This window comes from Oryzias latipes, chromosome 8, assembly GCF_053564925.1.
Source record: "Oryzias latipes strain Hd-rR chromosome 8, Olatipes_Hd-rR_3.1".
Taxonomy (NCBI): Eukaryota; Metazoa; Chordata; class Actinopteri; order Beloniformes; family Adrianichthyidae; genus Oryzias; species Oryzias latipes.
The window spans coordinates 24711983-24729562 of NC_136244.1; the positions used below are offsets into that span (position 1 = coordinate 24711983).

Genomic DNA, 17580 nt, shown 5'->3' on the forward strand with positions numbered 1-17580 from the left:
GCCTGATGGAGGAGGCCCCACACACCCACCACACAGAGGGAGGAGGCGAGGGGGCACTCTCCACACCATGTAGACACTGCGGTACCGAGACAAACAGGGTGGGAAGGGGGGGGGGGGGGATGTGAGGCACCTCTTTTAAATAACGAGCAGAGCAAAGGAGGAGAAAGGAGACCGACGAGGAGGCGTGACGACTGGAGGCGAAAGAGTAGATGGAGAAGTTCAAAGTAGAAGAGGGGAGAGAACAGTCAATATGAGGAGCGAGCGAGGGGGAGAGATCCAGGACAACACCTCCACACATTACAGAGGTTTGTATGTGTGAGCGAGAAGACGGGTGAGGAGGGGCATGGCGGTGGGGAGTGTGTGAGAGTTAGCGAGAGGGAGGGATATCCACTGCACTGTTGTGTGACTAGAAATTTAATAGAGCAAGGGAGGGAGGCAGGAAGGCAGCGGGGGAGGGAGAAGCAGGAAGGAGCGGGGAAATGCAAAAGCTGTGAGCGAGGGCTGTCTTCGCTGGAATGACAGAGGTGTGGGGCAGGATGTGGATGCCCCTCCATCACTGCAGCGCCAAGGAGATCACACGTTCTGCATGAGAGCAGAAAAGGCCACGCGGAGCTTCTCGAGAGAAACAGACCCCCCTCTCCACCTTCGCCTCCCCCTGATGCACCCACAATGAACAATCAGGGGTCACTCATTCAGACGCCTCCTTCTGTCTGCTGTGGAGCTCCAAAGATGTGTGAATGAGCTGCTTTACCCTTCTCAATATAGAACATGATCAATCCTGCACTAATCACCCATCTACCCCCCTCCCCGCCCCCTCCACTAAAACGGCTCCCTCCCTCTTTTAGACCTGAACCACCCACCTGTCCTGCTGAGGCGATTGACGGCTCAATCTTCACCAGACCATCTGACCTCTGCCTGACCTTTACTCACTCTTTATAATTACCAAACCCTGTGAGGGACCCCCCCCCCTCCTTCCCCCCAACACTCTTTAGTAGAGAATTCACCAAATTCACCTACCTTTTTTTCCCCCTTTACCTCTGATATCCTCACCACACCTGCAGAAGCGGCGTCTAAACCCGGCTTTCTGATGGGATCTGCAATGGCAGCAGGGCTCAGATCCAATGAGGCAGTGCTGCTCAGGTGGGGCTCAGCTCTGTGAGTGCATGTGAGTGTTGCCAAGGCAACCGGCCAAGCAGCAAATGTACCAAGCAGTAAACACCACCATCATCAGAGATGAAGCTCATGCGGAGGACATGGATGAGTAAAATGTGCAGCCAAGTGGAAAAGACGACCTGCAGGAGTGTCGATCCACCCACGGACATAGGACGACCAGCGAGTTATGACGTCATGATTCGTTTATTGTGTGATTGAGCAGTTTAAAACTCCCGGGATGCAACTTTTTAAAAACATATTTACTATAGAAAAGAATGAAATGAAAGAGATGTAGAGTTTCAAAGTCAGCGGCCGCAGAGGTCCAGCATCCTCCCCGCCCGCCAGTGGCTCCATCCACACACCTGAAGCTTTCTGAGACAGCTCTCATTATAGCAGCGGTGGCAGCGCAGCACTTGGAAAGGCTGAATCAATCTGAGAGAGAAAGGAGAGGGAGGGGGAGACAGAGGAGGGAGAAGAGACAGCGTCGGCGGCGGCTCTGCAGTGGAATACGCTGGAACTGAAACCGGGAGCTCTCGGTTACCGAACGGCGCGCTTCGGTCAGGATGCGTTACGGGACCTGATGGCAGCATCCTCACGGAAAAGGTGAGTCTGCCTGACATTCACAGATGTGGAGATGCTGCCTCCTCTGTGCATAAGTGTGTGTGTGTGTGTGTGTGTGTGCACGCGCGCGCGCTTGTGGGGGACAGTTTGCTCCACGCGCAACAAACTGCTTGGAATTTATATCCGCATCCATGTGCTGATCTCATGCGTGACCTGAACTCGCGCGTTTTCTGGAGCCTCTTAGCTGCTGCGCATCGAGGAAATCCGAGATTTTTGGGTGTCGAGACTGAACAAGATCAAACCAACGGATCCGATTTGTTCCTCTTAAACTTTGCTGCCACTCATAGCACCAGTGCGCGTTTTTATTGCGTCTTCATGTAACCTTGGCGTGAAGCGCGTCCTCACTCCAGTGAGGGCTGAACGTGTGATCCGGTTAACGCGCAGCTTTCGCTGAAATATGAAGCCCTCTTAATAGAAACCTGTAGGTTTTCTCCGTGCGTTGCGGTTCTGCCCGTCTGATCTGGGTCCAGTTCTTCTGGCTGGCCCCTGCTGATGACCCCAGATTTGGGGAGGGGGGTAAATGCGCAGACACCTTGCGGCTCAATCGTGGTAGGTTAAGCTTTGAGTCAGAGCCCCTCCGGCAGAGAACTGAGAGTATAGATTAGAAGTGATGAATGAAGATCTGCTGCTTCCATCTCCGACACAATGACACGGTTATGAGCGGATTAAAACGCTAATGTGGAGGATTTTTGTCAACTCCGGGCGGTGGGGGGGGGGGGGGTGCTGGCAGTGCTGGATGATCCCCGAGTTCTGTGAAGGAAATAAGTTGTTAATGTGGGGGGTGGAAAGGTGATGTGGGGAGGGATTGGACACGGTGGAGGTTCGGATGAGGGGCAGTTGGGCTCTAGGATTTTCTGAAAACGTTCCAAGAATCAAAGAAGTTTCAGCAGATTGGAGCCCAGTCTCAGTATGTGCGTGTGGGGTGGGGGGTGGGGGGGTAGGTAAGTAGGTAGGCTGTGAATATCAGTTTGACACAAAACCAAAGGGACCCCCCCCCCCCCCCCCCCTTAGCTGATTGAGGATCATCCATGCGTCCTCTTGTGCGCTTTTGGCTCATAGTGGCGGCTTTAAGCGCTGTTTTGGGGCCTTTCTGTGTGATGATCATCAGCTTTGGAGTCACCAGCCTCTCCACAAGGCCGTGCTCTCCTGAGAAGCTCGACATATACAATCACATTTTAAGACAAAGTCCTTTCGCTCAGAGTCGCCCTTTCAAATCTCCGTGCGTCTTTCTGCTGCAACAGGCCAAGAGTTTGCTGATGTTGAACTCTGAATTATTACAGCTCTCCAAACCAGTGTGTTACAAGAGTTGGAATATGTTCAAGCTTATCAAAAGACTCAATTAAACTGGCTTAATCCTGTGGGCATCATTCAAATAAAAGAGGTTTGTTAAAAGGATGTCCACATTTAGATATTGGATGTTGGTTCATTCACACGTTTTTTTTTATCATTTTCGTTCATTTGAGCTACAGAATCATAACAGCAATAATAGAGTTTCTTATTTACCAAAGAGAAATGCGACCATCCCATCATTTTACCCGTGGATTGTAGCGTGCAGGTGACGCACGCGCGCCAATAAATCTATAGTTCCTAAGGCGGATCTTATCCATGGCTGATGGAAACAAGGCCGGTAAACAAGAGCGCACCTGGCCTGCAGAGATGGTGTCACTTCAAAATAAGACTCCAACAAGTAGAGATGAAAAAAGCACACGAAACAATAAAAATGCAAACATGACGTGGATTTCTACGCTGTAAATAGTAACCGATGCTACAAGTTGAAACAGAACCCGTGTATTTCTGTGCGTAATTCTGGGAGAACCGTTGAGGGTTTAAGCGACACTTACACTTTAATCAGGCCAAGGTGGTCGCTGATCTCCTCACAGAAAGGGGTTGTCAGTGACTGATGGCTGCACAACTTGCTGATGAGCGCAGCTTGGAAGCTGAGGAGGCAAACTGGGAACTTGTGCGCGTGCTCGAACCTCCGCTCAGGTTTTTGCGCACGACGTGGCGCAGTTTGAAGGCGCACAAGCGCATCCGTACCGTGATGGATGGATGGGTGGATGATGATGTTTAGCTGTAACGGTTTTGCCCCGTCCGAAGCTGCGTGTCAGCTCTGCGGGGGCGCCGCTGCTGCTGCCCCAGTATTAATTATTGAACAATCTTCTGAAGAGCAGCGGCGGGTAATGTGACATGAAATCAGATGCTGTAATCAGTTGAGGGGACATAATTGGAAACGGTGAGGGTTCCTCCAAATGTTTTCACATCATGACCTGAAAAATGAACGTTTGGGGTTCTGGAAGTGCCATACCACATGTTCAGAGCTACCGATGCGGAATGTGGATATTGTGCTCCTCTGGTATTTGTAAATGTGGATAATGAGAGTGGTCAGGCCTCAGTGACCCCCCCTGCTTTGCAGCTACACTGGGGGGAGTTTGTTTCGGGTCAGTGGTATCTTAAGAGCCCGAACAGCAGACAGGCTGCGGCCTTCGCTCTGTCTGCCTCACTGACTGGCTGCAGGCGCAACAGTGTCGGCATACAGATGCTGCTTGATGACAACATCAATATTGATGATGGCAGCAAGGAGACGCCGAATAAGCGCAGCAATCACCGAATCATAATCCTGCATGGTGACCTAGTGTGTGATGTTAACAGTTTAGCAGTCCGCGCGGCTCAGTGTCACGCGGACAGGTTTGGTTTCCACAGCGCTCCTGACGGATCAGATGCCTGGAGAGAAGCGTGGGCGCGCTGTCGCGCAACATAACACGTAATCAAATGTTCTTTTTGGATCTGCTTGCAGCTTGTTGTGTTTTGGGCGGGCGGAATTGATGTCACGGTGAGACGGTGGCTCCAGGGGGTGTGTGGGGGGTGAGACACGCCAGCTGCCCCTGGGGGCTTCAAAGAGAGCCACAGAGGAGGCAGTGAGCGCGCGCCGATGCTGCGATAAATCACAGATTTGGCCGCGTGTTTCTAGTCATGCAAACCGGAACAACCTTCTTATGTTCCAAGCCCCCAACGTGGACGCAGACCTTTAGAGCCGCTGGTTTGTTTAGGCTTGACCCCCTCGCCCTTTTCTCTTGCATGTATGCGCATGAATGGCTCAGATTTCCTTTAGTGGAAAAGATGCCCAGCCAGATATTTAATTTTCCTGTTCTAACTCAAAAGAAAACTTCCGACCTAAAAAACGCTCGGGACTAAAGCGTTGCTGCGGCTGACGCTCCCGTTTCTGAAGTTTTGCGCGGCTGGACGCAGATTGCTCCATGGACGCGGCTGAGCGCACATGGAGCTGCGGAGCTCGGCGACGGGCGCACCGAGTCTCAGCTGACGTGACGGAGACACACAAGATGGGGAGTGGTTACTATGGCAGGTTACTATGGCAACCTCGGGTCTCTTCGAGAGCTTCCATTTCGCACAGCGTGGGAGAGGGAGAGACAGGGGTGGAGAGGAGAACCCGGAGAAAAGGCGGAGTAAAGAAAAGCGTTGAAAAGCTGGGGCCTTAGGTGTGTGTGGATGGGTGGTGGGGGCAGGAGAAGATGGGGGGGGGGGGGTTGAAAAAGGTAAAAGAAGACAGGTGAGAGGAAGGAGGGCAGATCAGAGGGCAGGGACCCCACTCCGCATCCATGCGCGCTGGAATACATTTGGGTCCGGTGGGGCGCAGCGTGTTGCCGCTCTCCAATCCCCATCCCCTTTTCTTGCCCCCGCCTCCTTTCCTTCCGCTCCGCAACGAAAGTGTCAGTCATGGTGACTGGTCTCCATGGAGACGTCTATCACTCAGTCCGCGCCGGAGTTTGTGGGCAAAGCCTTATCGTGTTTGTCAACGTGAGGGTTTATCTGGCTGTGTGTTAGTCACAGTGTCATTCACCGAGAAGGCTGGGGCGGGGCGTCTCTGGACGGGTCCCATGCATGCGCACACCGTTTGTTTGTTCGGCAGAAGATAAACCATCTTACTACAGCTCTGAGGTGGCGCGCGCGCCTCCACGTGCAATTTTAAAACTTAAAATGTAAATCCACTGTAAAATACGCGGCTTCCATGACAGAACAAGAGTTTTTCTGCTTATTGTACACTCAGTGATAAATTTGCAAATAAAAAAAGGTCTTTAATTTTATCAATATTTCACTGTCACAGTGAGGAATTAGAAACTTTAGTTTCACTTCAGAAGAAAAGCAGATCTCTTCCCCAACACTGCTTCACACCCAGTTCTGCATTTCTGATTTAGATTACATCACTCACACTTTAATTAAGTGTTAAAGTGACTTTTAAACTCTTACTGCTATTTTCTCAATTCTACAACTTCAGAGCAAAACAATAGCAGATGTTGATATTATAGATTTGGAAGTGAAATGTTTAAAATATTTTTATCACATATTTTTTATGAAGTTATTAAAAACGTCATAAATAATGAAATAAATCAGAGGACAGGTAAAAAGTTGGTGACTGAACCATGAGATTAACCAATAAGAAGGTTCAAGTGATGCAATGAGGAGATTTGGAGAAATTGCTAACATTTAAAAGTTGAGTTTCAGTTTCAGGAGTCAGGCGTGGGGGGCTTTTCATCAAGGGTACAGTTCTGCATGGGACAATATGGACAGAGAACTCTATAAAGTGCAGATTGCCAACGTTTTCTGCTGAAGACCAAACAAATTTTTTTGAGGCGGTGAAAAGTTTTGCTAATAAGTAAAAAACAAAAAAGGTGACTTTTTAAACCAGCAAGTCAACATTTTTGTATTTTTCTTTTTACATTTTAAGTTTTTCTGGAAAATACTTTTTTGTCAGCTTTTTTCATTTACTCTAAGGTACAGTTTTCTTTTCATGAGTCAATTTGAAATGAAGGCTCTGGAAGTCAACATCCTGTATTTGGAGTCTTGGCTGCGATGGGGGCCTCCTGTGATACAGCCCTGCCTCCAACAGTTAGATTTATCCATAACGTGCATCACCTAAATGGTGCAAACCATCGATCCCCCCTCTGCAGAGTCTATTACAAAGTGCATTAAACCTGTAATGCTCACTGGCTGCAGAAGAGTCTGCAGGAAAATTCTGCCAGCTCAAACGGCATCACACAATTTTGTGACAGTTTAAAAGCACAAAAGCGTCAGGACGAAGCGTAGTTCAGGCCCCCTTTTATAGCAGAAAACAGTTCTCTTTCTATGTTTGCCAGCAATCGGATGCAGTTTTGTTGAATTACTTTGTGCTGCACATTGCGTTTGCCACAAGAGCCTCATAAACAAAAAGCAGAGTGAATATTTGGAGGTTAAAAATACATATGCAGAGGCTGCTTCCAAAATCCTTCATATTTATATCTCCACCCGGAAGATAAATGTAGTCTGAAACTGTGCTTAACAGGAATTTCAGCAGCACAAACAGTGTGCTGGATGCTATATTTTCAACATTTGTGTAGGAGTAATTGCTGTAATTGCCAGGCCCTGTATGCTTTGTGTTACAGAAAAACATTCTGCATCCATTAGTTTGGAGTGATTTTTAGAAAAGCGCTGATTTCCAGAATGTGTCAGAACCCATCCATTAGTGAATTTATCATTTCTATCTTTCTAAAAATAACCGTTTGTTTGTTTTAAGGTCGGGCAGCTGCCATTCAAGTTGCTTTTGGACATATAAAGTGAACAAAAATATAAATGCAACGCTTTTGTTTTTTATCCCATATGTCACAACTTAAAGATCTGAAACATTTTGTAGAAACACAAATTAGACAGCAGGATTATTGCACAGGTGTGCCAGACAGGCCACAATAAAAGGCCAGTCTGAAATGTCACAGATGTACCTTTTGAGGAACGTGCATTTGGCATGCGGACAGCAGAAATGTCCACCAGAACTGTTGCTCGAGAACTGAATGGTCATTACTCCACCATAAGACGTCTCCAAGGTCATTTAAGAGAATTTTGCAGCACATCCAACCAGCCTCACAACTGTAGACCCCTTGTAACCACACCAGCCTTGGACCTCCACATCCAGCATGGTCACCTCATCTGAGACCAGCCACTCGGACAGCTGCCAAGACAATAGCCATAACCAAAGAATGAGCAGCTTTCCTATGATAATGTTGTGGATTGAGTGGCCCGTGGTGGTCAGGACATGATATGGGACAAGAACGTAGGTGGATTTTATTAATTTCATTTTGAATGCCCAGAAATCCTAAGAAAAACACAGTCGTGCCGTAAATCCAAGAACCTCCCCTCATGTTAAAGCATGTTGCAATGATCTGTACACAACTCTCAGAAGCTGGAAACAGCCCAGTTCTTGCATGGCCAGCCTACTCCCCAGACACGTCACCCATCAAGCCTTTTTGGGATGCTCTGGATCGGGGTAGACGACGCCGTGTTCCAGTTCCGGTCAATCCAGCAACGTCGCACAACCATTGAAGAGAAGTGGACCAATATGCCACAGGCCACAATCCACAACCTGATATGCCAAGGAGATATGTTGCACTGCATGAGCTAAATGGTGGTCACACCAGATACTGACCCCCCCTAATAAAACAAAACATGTCAGAGTGGCCTTTTATTGTGGCCAATCTAAGGCACACTTGGGCAAAAGTCTTGCTCTCTAATCAGAATCTTACAATGGCACACCTGTGAGATGGGATGGATTTTATCAGCAAAGGAGAAGTGCTCATTACTTGAGAGAAATGGTTATTTTGCGTTGGTAGAAAATGTTTCCAATCATTGAGTTCATCACATGACAAAAAAACAAAAGTCTTGCGTTTATATTTCTGTTCAGATGTCTCTGTGGTTTTGTCTGTCCATCTGTTGGATTTTGTTCCAATTTTTATTGAAATAGACAGAATCTTGCTGATCTCTCTAAAGATAACTTTAAATGAGGACTCAAAACTTTTTAAAAATGTGTTTATGCACAAGACACTTTATGCTGTGTTCTGTTCTCCCAGAGAACAAGAGCAGAAAGCCAAAATCCCAAACGCAGCTGAGACTGACCCCATCACAGAAATGTCACAAACACAAACAGTCACAGAGTAAGAGCTGACATGGCACCGTTTGACCTCTTGAGAGAAATCGCACGCATGCTTTTTCATGAGCAGCAAATAAAGGAAAGTGAGGGCAGCATGAAACGCAGGAACGCTGAACCAAGACCTCTTCTGCAAAACAGCTGGGAGCAACAAGCGCTCGGCTCGCCAGCACAGGAAAAAGGTTTCCCTGCGAGAACTGTGCAGTTTGTGCAGCTCAGTCAATGGCTGAGAGACATTCTGATTTGCTGCTGCCTCCCCCCACTCCAGCAGAACAAAAGCAGGCTCTGCAGCCTTAAATATGGATTAATTGTTCCCAAAATCGACTTCCTGATCAAGCAGCGCCGCAGAGCGGACAGTAATAAATGGATTTCATTTGAAGCAGAGAGCTAAATGTGAAGATGTTAACATTAAGAAGACTTTTATCCTGACACTTAATGGAACGCACAGAGCCCCCAGTTAGGGATCTGACCATGTGGGGTGGAGGTAATGTCTGTTAATGGGAGAGCTTCAGCGGGGTGAGGAACAGAGTGACTTTTTAATCTGCAGCTCTCGGCCTCCTCCGAAAGGGGAGGAGGTCCCTGCTCTTGGAGGGCCGCTTTGAATAGATCAGAGCTCCTCTCTGCATCCTAATGAGAGCGCCACTTTGGAGGGTTTGAGTGGGAGGGCGAGGCAGGAGAGCGTGGAAAAGGGTGGGTGTGGGGTGGGGGTGGGGGCTCTATACTCCATTTGTCAAGGATGAGTGGTGATTAAAATGTGGAACGCCAAATTATCCAGTTTAAGGAAAACCTAATCAGGCTGTTGTGCCGTTTTCTAAAAATAAGGCCTGGTTGTAAGAGCGCCGCAATAACCAAAATAAACTGTTTGTTGTAGCAAAATACATAAAAATGTGGGAGTGTATTATCGCAAACTGTATGACCTGCCATGAAATCACATTAAGGGGCTTAATAACTAAGAAGGGAGGAAATGAGGAGGAATTTCACTCTAATTAATAGTTTATCGTACAAGCATAAGCTCAATTGACCTCCTGTATGTTTAGCTGAGGAGAACAAAATCACAGATTAGCTCAAGTGGCAGCGGGGCGTTCAAAGACATCAAATGCACATTTACCCCGACAGCACTTATAAATATATTTATTGACCCGCTGGAACGGGATGGGATTAGGACAGCTGGGAAACCTGGCCTTCTGCAGACGGTGACACCGCAGTCCAGGGCGCTGAGGTTCAGGCCCTGGTGGTGCAAACATGACACTTTACTTCTTTATTGGTGGTCAATAGTAATTGAGAGAGGCATTTATTTTGACTTGATTTTAAAAATGAAAGTCATTTCTCACACCTAATACTTTTGCATTTACTCGATCTAAATAAATAGTTTGGCAAAATCTATCACTTTGGTGCCCTGCTATCATTTACAAAGTAGTAAAGTAAAAGAAAAAAACCAAGACACAAGGCATGACTTGTACATTTTAAGTTTAAAAGAACAAATTAATATTATTTTATTATTGCAGTGAGGAAAAATACTTTATACTGATGACAGCAATGATTTCTGTTTTTCAGGTACCTGCTTTGTCCTGTACTTTACATAAGAAATAATAGGGTACTTAAATAAAACAGACACATAATAGAAGCAGATAGAAAATGACTTGTAACAACACGTCAATAGGAACAAAAAATGAGTTTCTGAGCCCTAACAGAATATTTGACTCAGTAATTTCAGTTAAAATTAATTAAAAGGCCTACATCCTTCTATTCTGAAGCCTTTCAGAGTATGTCATTTTCATGATAATACGTTACCTTTAGCACGCTAAAGAACACTTTTTTTTTTCTAAACTTGTCCTGTCCAACAGCTGGGCAGACAGATGAGTGCTGAAGGTCTCTTGTGTTGGACATATTTTACTTTAACAACAGGGGTTATGAATCTTCACACAAACCAGAGGTATGTCTGAATAAACCCCTTTTGTAATCGAGGCCAAACTAAATATATATGAAAATCTTTTGTGTTGAACCAGACGGAAAAGGAAAGAAAGGAAGAAGAGAGAGGGAAGTTAAAGAGAGGGGGGGATAGGAGGTGATCATAGAAGGGGGGGGATAAAACCATGAAGCAGCATAAAGCAACAAGCTACTGGATGTTTATCATTACGGTAATGTTCAGATGTAGTACAAATCTCAAAGGGCGGGGCCTGTCCACACACACACTCAAATGTTATCAACACACCTGCTAGCTGCAAAAATGTCCACATGTCAACATGTACACAAAATAGATAGTGTTCACACACGCATACTTATGCCTTCAAACCAACTAGTGTGAAATATTTCATTCAATCAAGCTAAATATTAGTGCAAAGTTGAGCTAACTTCTGTGCTTAAGTGAGTGTTTATGTTCTAAAATGGATGGTAGAATGTGAAAAGAAGGAGGGGGAGTGCCCAGCCATCCCGACACCAAGACCCCCGCTAAAGAAGAATATAAAATAAAAAATATGAGTTCTTTTCGTGAGCTCTTTTCCTACCCAGAAGTAAGACGAATTAATTTCTGAGGCTACACCTTTTAGTCCTTGTGAGCACCGCCCATTCCATGACGTCAACCTAGAGCCGACCTCAGCCGTGCTTTTTGGCCACGAATACAAACAGCATCCGAACTTTAGCAACGATTGAGGTGCACATTGTTTGTAAGAAAGGAAAGTGTTTTGCCAATCACCGCTAGCCCCACATAGAAACTGGGTGTGTTTGTTAGCTTGGGGGTGGAGCTGGCAGTGCAGACTCTTCCTAGAATGGGCAGTTCCTCACTTTGTGATGTCACAATGTGAGGACCAGTCGTTTTTGTGGATTGGGAGGGACTGGTCCTCATAGAGCAGGGTTTAGAGGAATACTCAGAGATACATGAATGGATAAAATACAGCTTTATGGTTGTTTTTGTGAAGAATTAACGTTATGACACTTAAAACCTCAAAAGTTGATTTTGCATGACAAAGTCCCTTTAAAAAGAGCTCACAGTGATCAGCCATGGGCAAAAAATAAATTTTGTTTGGTGAATTGTTTTTACAAGTCCCACTGCTTTAAGCAGTTTCCTCAAATTATTCTGTTATGATAAAAAAAAAAGTAAGCACATGTAAATATAAATATAAAATAAATATTATTAAGAATTCATTGGATAATGCCTCAATTGCATTAAAGCAAAATGTCATATTTTACTTCTGTATTGAGTGAGTCCACACAGTTTTTGTTCTGTAGCATTTTAACATGTTTTTGGGCATCAACACTGAATTTACACGCCGTAGATAAAAAAAAAAACTGATGACACGGCAAAATGAAAGGGTATAAGAACTTGAATTAAAATAATTTGTCATCTACTAACAAGATATCAATCTATGTGATACCGGCAACTTGGCAACACAGCCCCTCAACACCCCACACAGATTCTTTTTTGGAATGAGGTCCAGGGACTGGCTAGGACACTTGAACCAGAACCGTGAAATACTTTTATGTAGTCAATCCTTCATGTCCCAGGTGGTGTGTTTGGGATCATTCTGATGCAGCTCCAAGCCATGATGTTTCCACTCCCATGCACCACACCTAGCAGCCAATCAGAATTGAGTATTCAGCCGGGGCTTGGTATAAATGCAAGCAACAGTTGGATGATAGAAGAGCTTCTTAATAGATGTTAAAGGTCTATGAGGGACAGAATTCTTGTATGTTTGAGAATCAAACAACTTAATTTCCTGGATTATTTATTTTCATTCTGTGTCTATGATGAACATTACAAATCTCTCTCTTTTGCTATCCTAGGCACTTTACCATTGGGAGTTAGGTCATCTAGACCCACTAGACAGTGCTCTGAACCTTTTTTCTTCAATGATTTGTGATCTTCACTGGTGTCCATAGATTACATGAAATCTTTCCACCTTTATCCACCTTTGTCATGGTAGGAATAACACGTCAATGTAATGGTGGGGTCATCTAAGATAGCACAAAGGTTACGTAAGACAACTGTCAGAAGCAGTGAAAAATATGTGTTTGGCCCTGCTGTATCTTTTTGTTCAGAGATAGCCGGCAGGATCCATGATGCATACCCCCCGTATTAGAACATGCCACCCGCTTAATGATATCAGGCTCAGGCTTGGCATGAAATTGCTGTATGTAATATCAAAGAAATCCCAAATTGACAGTGACTGTGTTTGGTTTTGCTCTGACTGTAATGGTGCCCTCCTCTAACACGTATGTGTTTGTGAGTCTTTATCGAGTTGGGGGTGGGGGGCTATCGACTGGCATCATTGATTCACCTGTGCTAACATCTAACATGGTTGAATGCGCGAATCCCCCGGGGCCCTCCTTCCTCTGGGAGCTTCATGAATCAGGTTGAAATGAAGCAAGGAGCGTTTGCATGCTATTAGTCACAGTGCTTCCAGTGTTTGTGCATCAGTGTGTGGGCCCTGACGTCAGGGCTCCATTCACCAACAAGGCCAGCGCTCGTCCGGCTCTTTTCTGAGAGGACACTGCCGCTGATGACACTGAAGGGAGGAAGCTGGGGAGTGTGGGCCTTCCTTTCTTTCTGTCATTGCATCAAATCTCCATGAAAATCTATTCAAAAATTCCCAACCCCCTCCCATTATCATGAAAAAAACAAAAAACCCTCAGCGTCTTCGGCAAATGGTTTGTTTTCTATTAAGTTGCTGCTTTTATGTCCTGGTGATGAATTTTCCTTTTGGTTTTTAAAAAGCCTCCCAGTCTTTCAACCTAAAGTTGATTTTGCCTGGCAGTTAGTCAAAAGCCTTAAAAGTGTAAGTGTCTGTGAAAAGTCTAAGCTTTAAGTGTGATGGACTACCCCGGGACCAGAACGGAGCAGACAGTGAAGAAGGATGAAATGAGGCTCAATGAGCAGACTGCATGGCTAGAAATGAATGCAGTTTGGTAGCAGACTGTGGGATGGTCTGGATGGGATTATAATGGCCTGATGATTGTGAAACAGTTTTCTTATGGCAGGATTTTCACAAATCTGTTGAGGAAAACTAAAACGAGTCATTTCCTTATACTGTACATTCACGCGGAGGAGAAATATTTTTTTCTATTTAGGATGCAAAAATAATCAGGTTCTGACCTGGTCTAGAAATTATGCAAATTGACTTTTATTTGAAATTTTTTTCGTTATTTTAGCCATAAAATTCCAGCCAGGTGCTTTTGTGATAGATCATTAGCAGGTGACAGGCTCCGAATTCAGGCCCTTTGCTGGTCGGGGACAGTCTGAGGCGTTCACACCTCGTCAAGACGATAATGAACACTAATGTTTGCGGCACACCAACCTGAGAAATCACGTGATTTGCAGCATCTAAACAATAAAAACCCCACTTACAGCCTGTTAATCATCAACATTCATAGCAGGCAGTTAGAAAACAACCAGAGCTTAGTAAAAGTAGCCAAAAAATGAGGATTAATTTATCTAAAAATAACATGGCAGCGCAGCTTGAGTAAGTAAAGTTGCAAGAAAACGTATGTAAAACTGATTCAAGTCCAAAAATTTAGCAAAAATGCATTTTTTACATATTCATAACACCTTTAACATTCCATGAGCATATATCAGGCATTTCCTAAGACTTTCGTGTACAGTCAGGACCATAAATATTTGGACAGAGACACATTCTTTCTAATATTGTTTCTGTTCATTACCACAGGGAATTTTAAAGAAAACAACTCAGATGTCATTGAAGTGCAGACTTTCAGCTTTTATTCCATGGGTTGAACAAAAAGATTGTTCAACCCCCAAGATTGGGCAATTCCCTTGTTATGTCATTATGAGTGAAGCAGATAAAAGGCCTGGAGTTGATTAGAGGACTCGTGCTTGCATTTTGATGATTTTGCTTTGGACAGACAACATGCGGTCAAAGGAGCTCTCCATGCAGGTGAAAGGAGCCATCATTTAGCTGAGAAAACAGAAAAAAACCAAGGGAGAAATTGCTACAGTATTAGGAGTGGCAAAATCAACAGTGTGGTACATCCTGAGAAAGAAAGAAAGCACTGGTGAACTCAGCAACGCAAAAAAGACCTGGACGTCCACGGAAGACAACAGTGGTGGATGATCATAGAATCATTTCCATGGTCAAGAGCAACCCGTTCACAACAGCCAACCAAGTGAACAACACTCTCCAAGAGGTAGGCGTATCAATATCCAAGTCTACCATAAAAAGGAGACTGCATGAAAGTAGATCCAGAGGGTACACTGCAAGATGCAAGCCACTCATAATCCTCAAGAATAGGAAGGCTAGATTGGACTTTGCTAAAAATCATGTAAAAAAGCCAGCACAGTTCTGGAAAAACATTCTTTGGACAGATGAAAACAAAATCAACCTCTACCACAATGATGGCAAGAGAAAAGTATGGAGAAGGCGTGGAGAAGCTCCTGATCCAAAGCACACTACATCATCAGTAAAACCCGGTGGAGGCAGTGTGATGGTCTGGGCGTGCATGGATGCTAGTGGCACTGGGACACTAGTGTTTATTGATGACGTGACACAGGACAGAAGCAGCCCAATGAATTCTGAGGTGTTCAGAGACAGACTGTCTGCGCAGATCCAGGTGAATGCAGCCAAACTGGTTGGGCGGCGTTTCATAATACAGATGGACAACCACCCAAAACATACAGCCAAAGCAACTCAGGAGTTTGTTAAAGCAAAGAAGTGGAATATTCTTGAATGGCCAAGTCAGTCACCTGATCTTAACCCAATTGAGCAGCATTTCACTTGTTGAAGACTAAACATCAGACAGAAAGGCCCACAAACAAACAGTAACTGAAAGCCGCTGCAGTAAAGGCCTGGCAGAGCATTCAGAAGGAGAAAACCCAGCATCTGCTGATGTCCATGAGTTCAAGACTTCAGGCTGTCATTGCCAACAAAGGCTTTTCAACCAAATATTAGTAATGACCATTTTGTTTTCAGTTATTTCAATTGTCCAATTACTTACCAGCCCATGAAATGAAGGGATTGTGTTTAAAAAATGCTTTAGTTTTTCACATTTTTATGCAATCTTTTTGTTCCACCCATTGAATAAAAGCTGAAAGTCTGCACTTCAATGGCATCTGAGTTGTTTAATTTAAAATTCACTGTGGTAATGTAAAGAAACAATATTAAAAAGAATGTGTCTCTGTCCAAATATTTATGGTCCTGACTGTATATGACCTTTGGCACAGTAAAGAAGACATTTGTTTTATTAAATATGAGGTTCTTTTAGAGCTCATTTTCCTACACAAAATTAAGATGACTCTATCTATGAGGCCCCGCCTTGTGCTCCTTATTGGTACCGCCCATTTCATGACATCAACCTAGAGTCTGCTTCGGCAGAGTGTCTTTGTTTAGCCCACGAAAACAAACAACATCCAAACTTTTGGAGCCTTACAAAAGTGTTATGCCAATCACTGCTAGCTCCTTGAGAAAGCGTGTGTGTGTGTTAGCCTGGAAGTGGTGCTGGCAGCACAGATTCTTACTGGAAGGGGCGGTTCCTCACTTTGTGATGTCACAGTGTGAGAATCTGATCCTTTTTGTAGATTGGGAGGGGCTGGTACTCGGAGAGCAGGATTTTAGAAGATTGCTCAGGGATAATAGAATGGATCAAAATACCACTTTGGGGTTGTTTTTCGTAAGGAATGGACACTACAACAAACTTAAAAGCTCAATGATGGTCAAATGACGTCAACTCAGTTGCTGGCTCCACTATGTAGGAGTCAGCAGTGCAACCACTCTCGCCAGTCAGAAGTGAGCTTGTTGGGGGTCTACACCCCTACGACATGAAATCTGTCAATCAGACAATCAAATATTTGGAAAAAAAAAAGAGTATTACCAGGAACATGTAAAAAAAAAAAAGATATCAGCGCCAGAATAGAACAGTTTTTTGACCAATAGAATGATACTAGTTGTTTATTTCTATATAAAAGTTTATGGAATTTTGGCTTCTTGGAGCCAGCGGGTACTTCCTGTTTGGAACATCAGTTTGAGACCTGGATTTGTTTGGTCATTTTTTTTATCAAGCTATAAAGATGATTCATGAATATTATTTTACAAAAGAAACTAAAAACATTTTAGTTGTTTTGAATTCGGAAATTGGTTTTGGACGCCAAAGAACCACAGTGTGCGCTTTGTTTTTCACACCTTCTTCTGTGTTTTGGCTAAGTCTTAGTCAAATAAGCAATGTCCCGGGTGTGTTGTTGATTTTGTTGGGTATATTTACCTATCTTTGGAGGACCAGATGATCTGTTCTAAATCAGGTAACGTTTTCAAGCCAACGTGGCTGAGTTTATATTTAGCCTTGGTGCTGCACTCGCATGTTTTCTGCATGAGCTGCTTCCTACCTTCCCGGTGGGACAAACAAGATGAAGCAGGCCGAGTAAGAAGCACCTGCTAAGTGAGCAGTTAGTGGTTGTTTTATGTAAACCAGTGGACGCTGAGGGTAGTCTTGTTTGCCGCTGATATCTTTCCTGCAGGAGCTGTGCAGAGCAGACGAGTGATGGGCCCATTGTAACCCCATCCCTGATGTTTCTGTGGTCTCTCACATTCTGATCCAATAAAAAGCAGTGAGATGAGACTCCTTTAATTTGTCTCTTTGTGTTCATATCATCCTTTTCTGAGATGGTCAGAGAGCACTGCAGGAGAACATTTTCTACCTAAACCAAAGATTTTCCATAGAAACAGAGAAAAGTTTCTTTCTGTGGTTTCTTTTCTCTGGAATCACAGCTTTTTCTTAAAGAATTAAATATGCATTACAGTGGAAACAGAACTGTGCCAACAGCGAATCCAAAACAAAGCCTTGTGATAGGAAAAGTGAGAACGCCGCCCACTGAAACTCACACCGGTTTGTTCCTCTGT

At 44.6% G+C, this 17580-nt stretch overlaps 1 protein-coding gene across 1 annotated transcript in view; it reads left to right on the forward strand.

Annotated features, from left to right (window-relative positions):
• The first annotated feature begins 1231 nt into the window (after positions 1 to 1231).
• The window catches only part of lrrc4ba (leucine rich repeat containing 4Ba), a 37482-nt gene continuing 21133 nt past the window's right edge, over positions 1232 to 17580 (forward strand). Inside the window, exon 1 of the mRNA XM_004071226.5 lies at positions 1232 to 1755. The gene's annotated coding sequence lies outside the window, so the exon portion shown is untranslated. The remainder of the gene's footprint in view (positions 1756 to 17580) is intronic.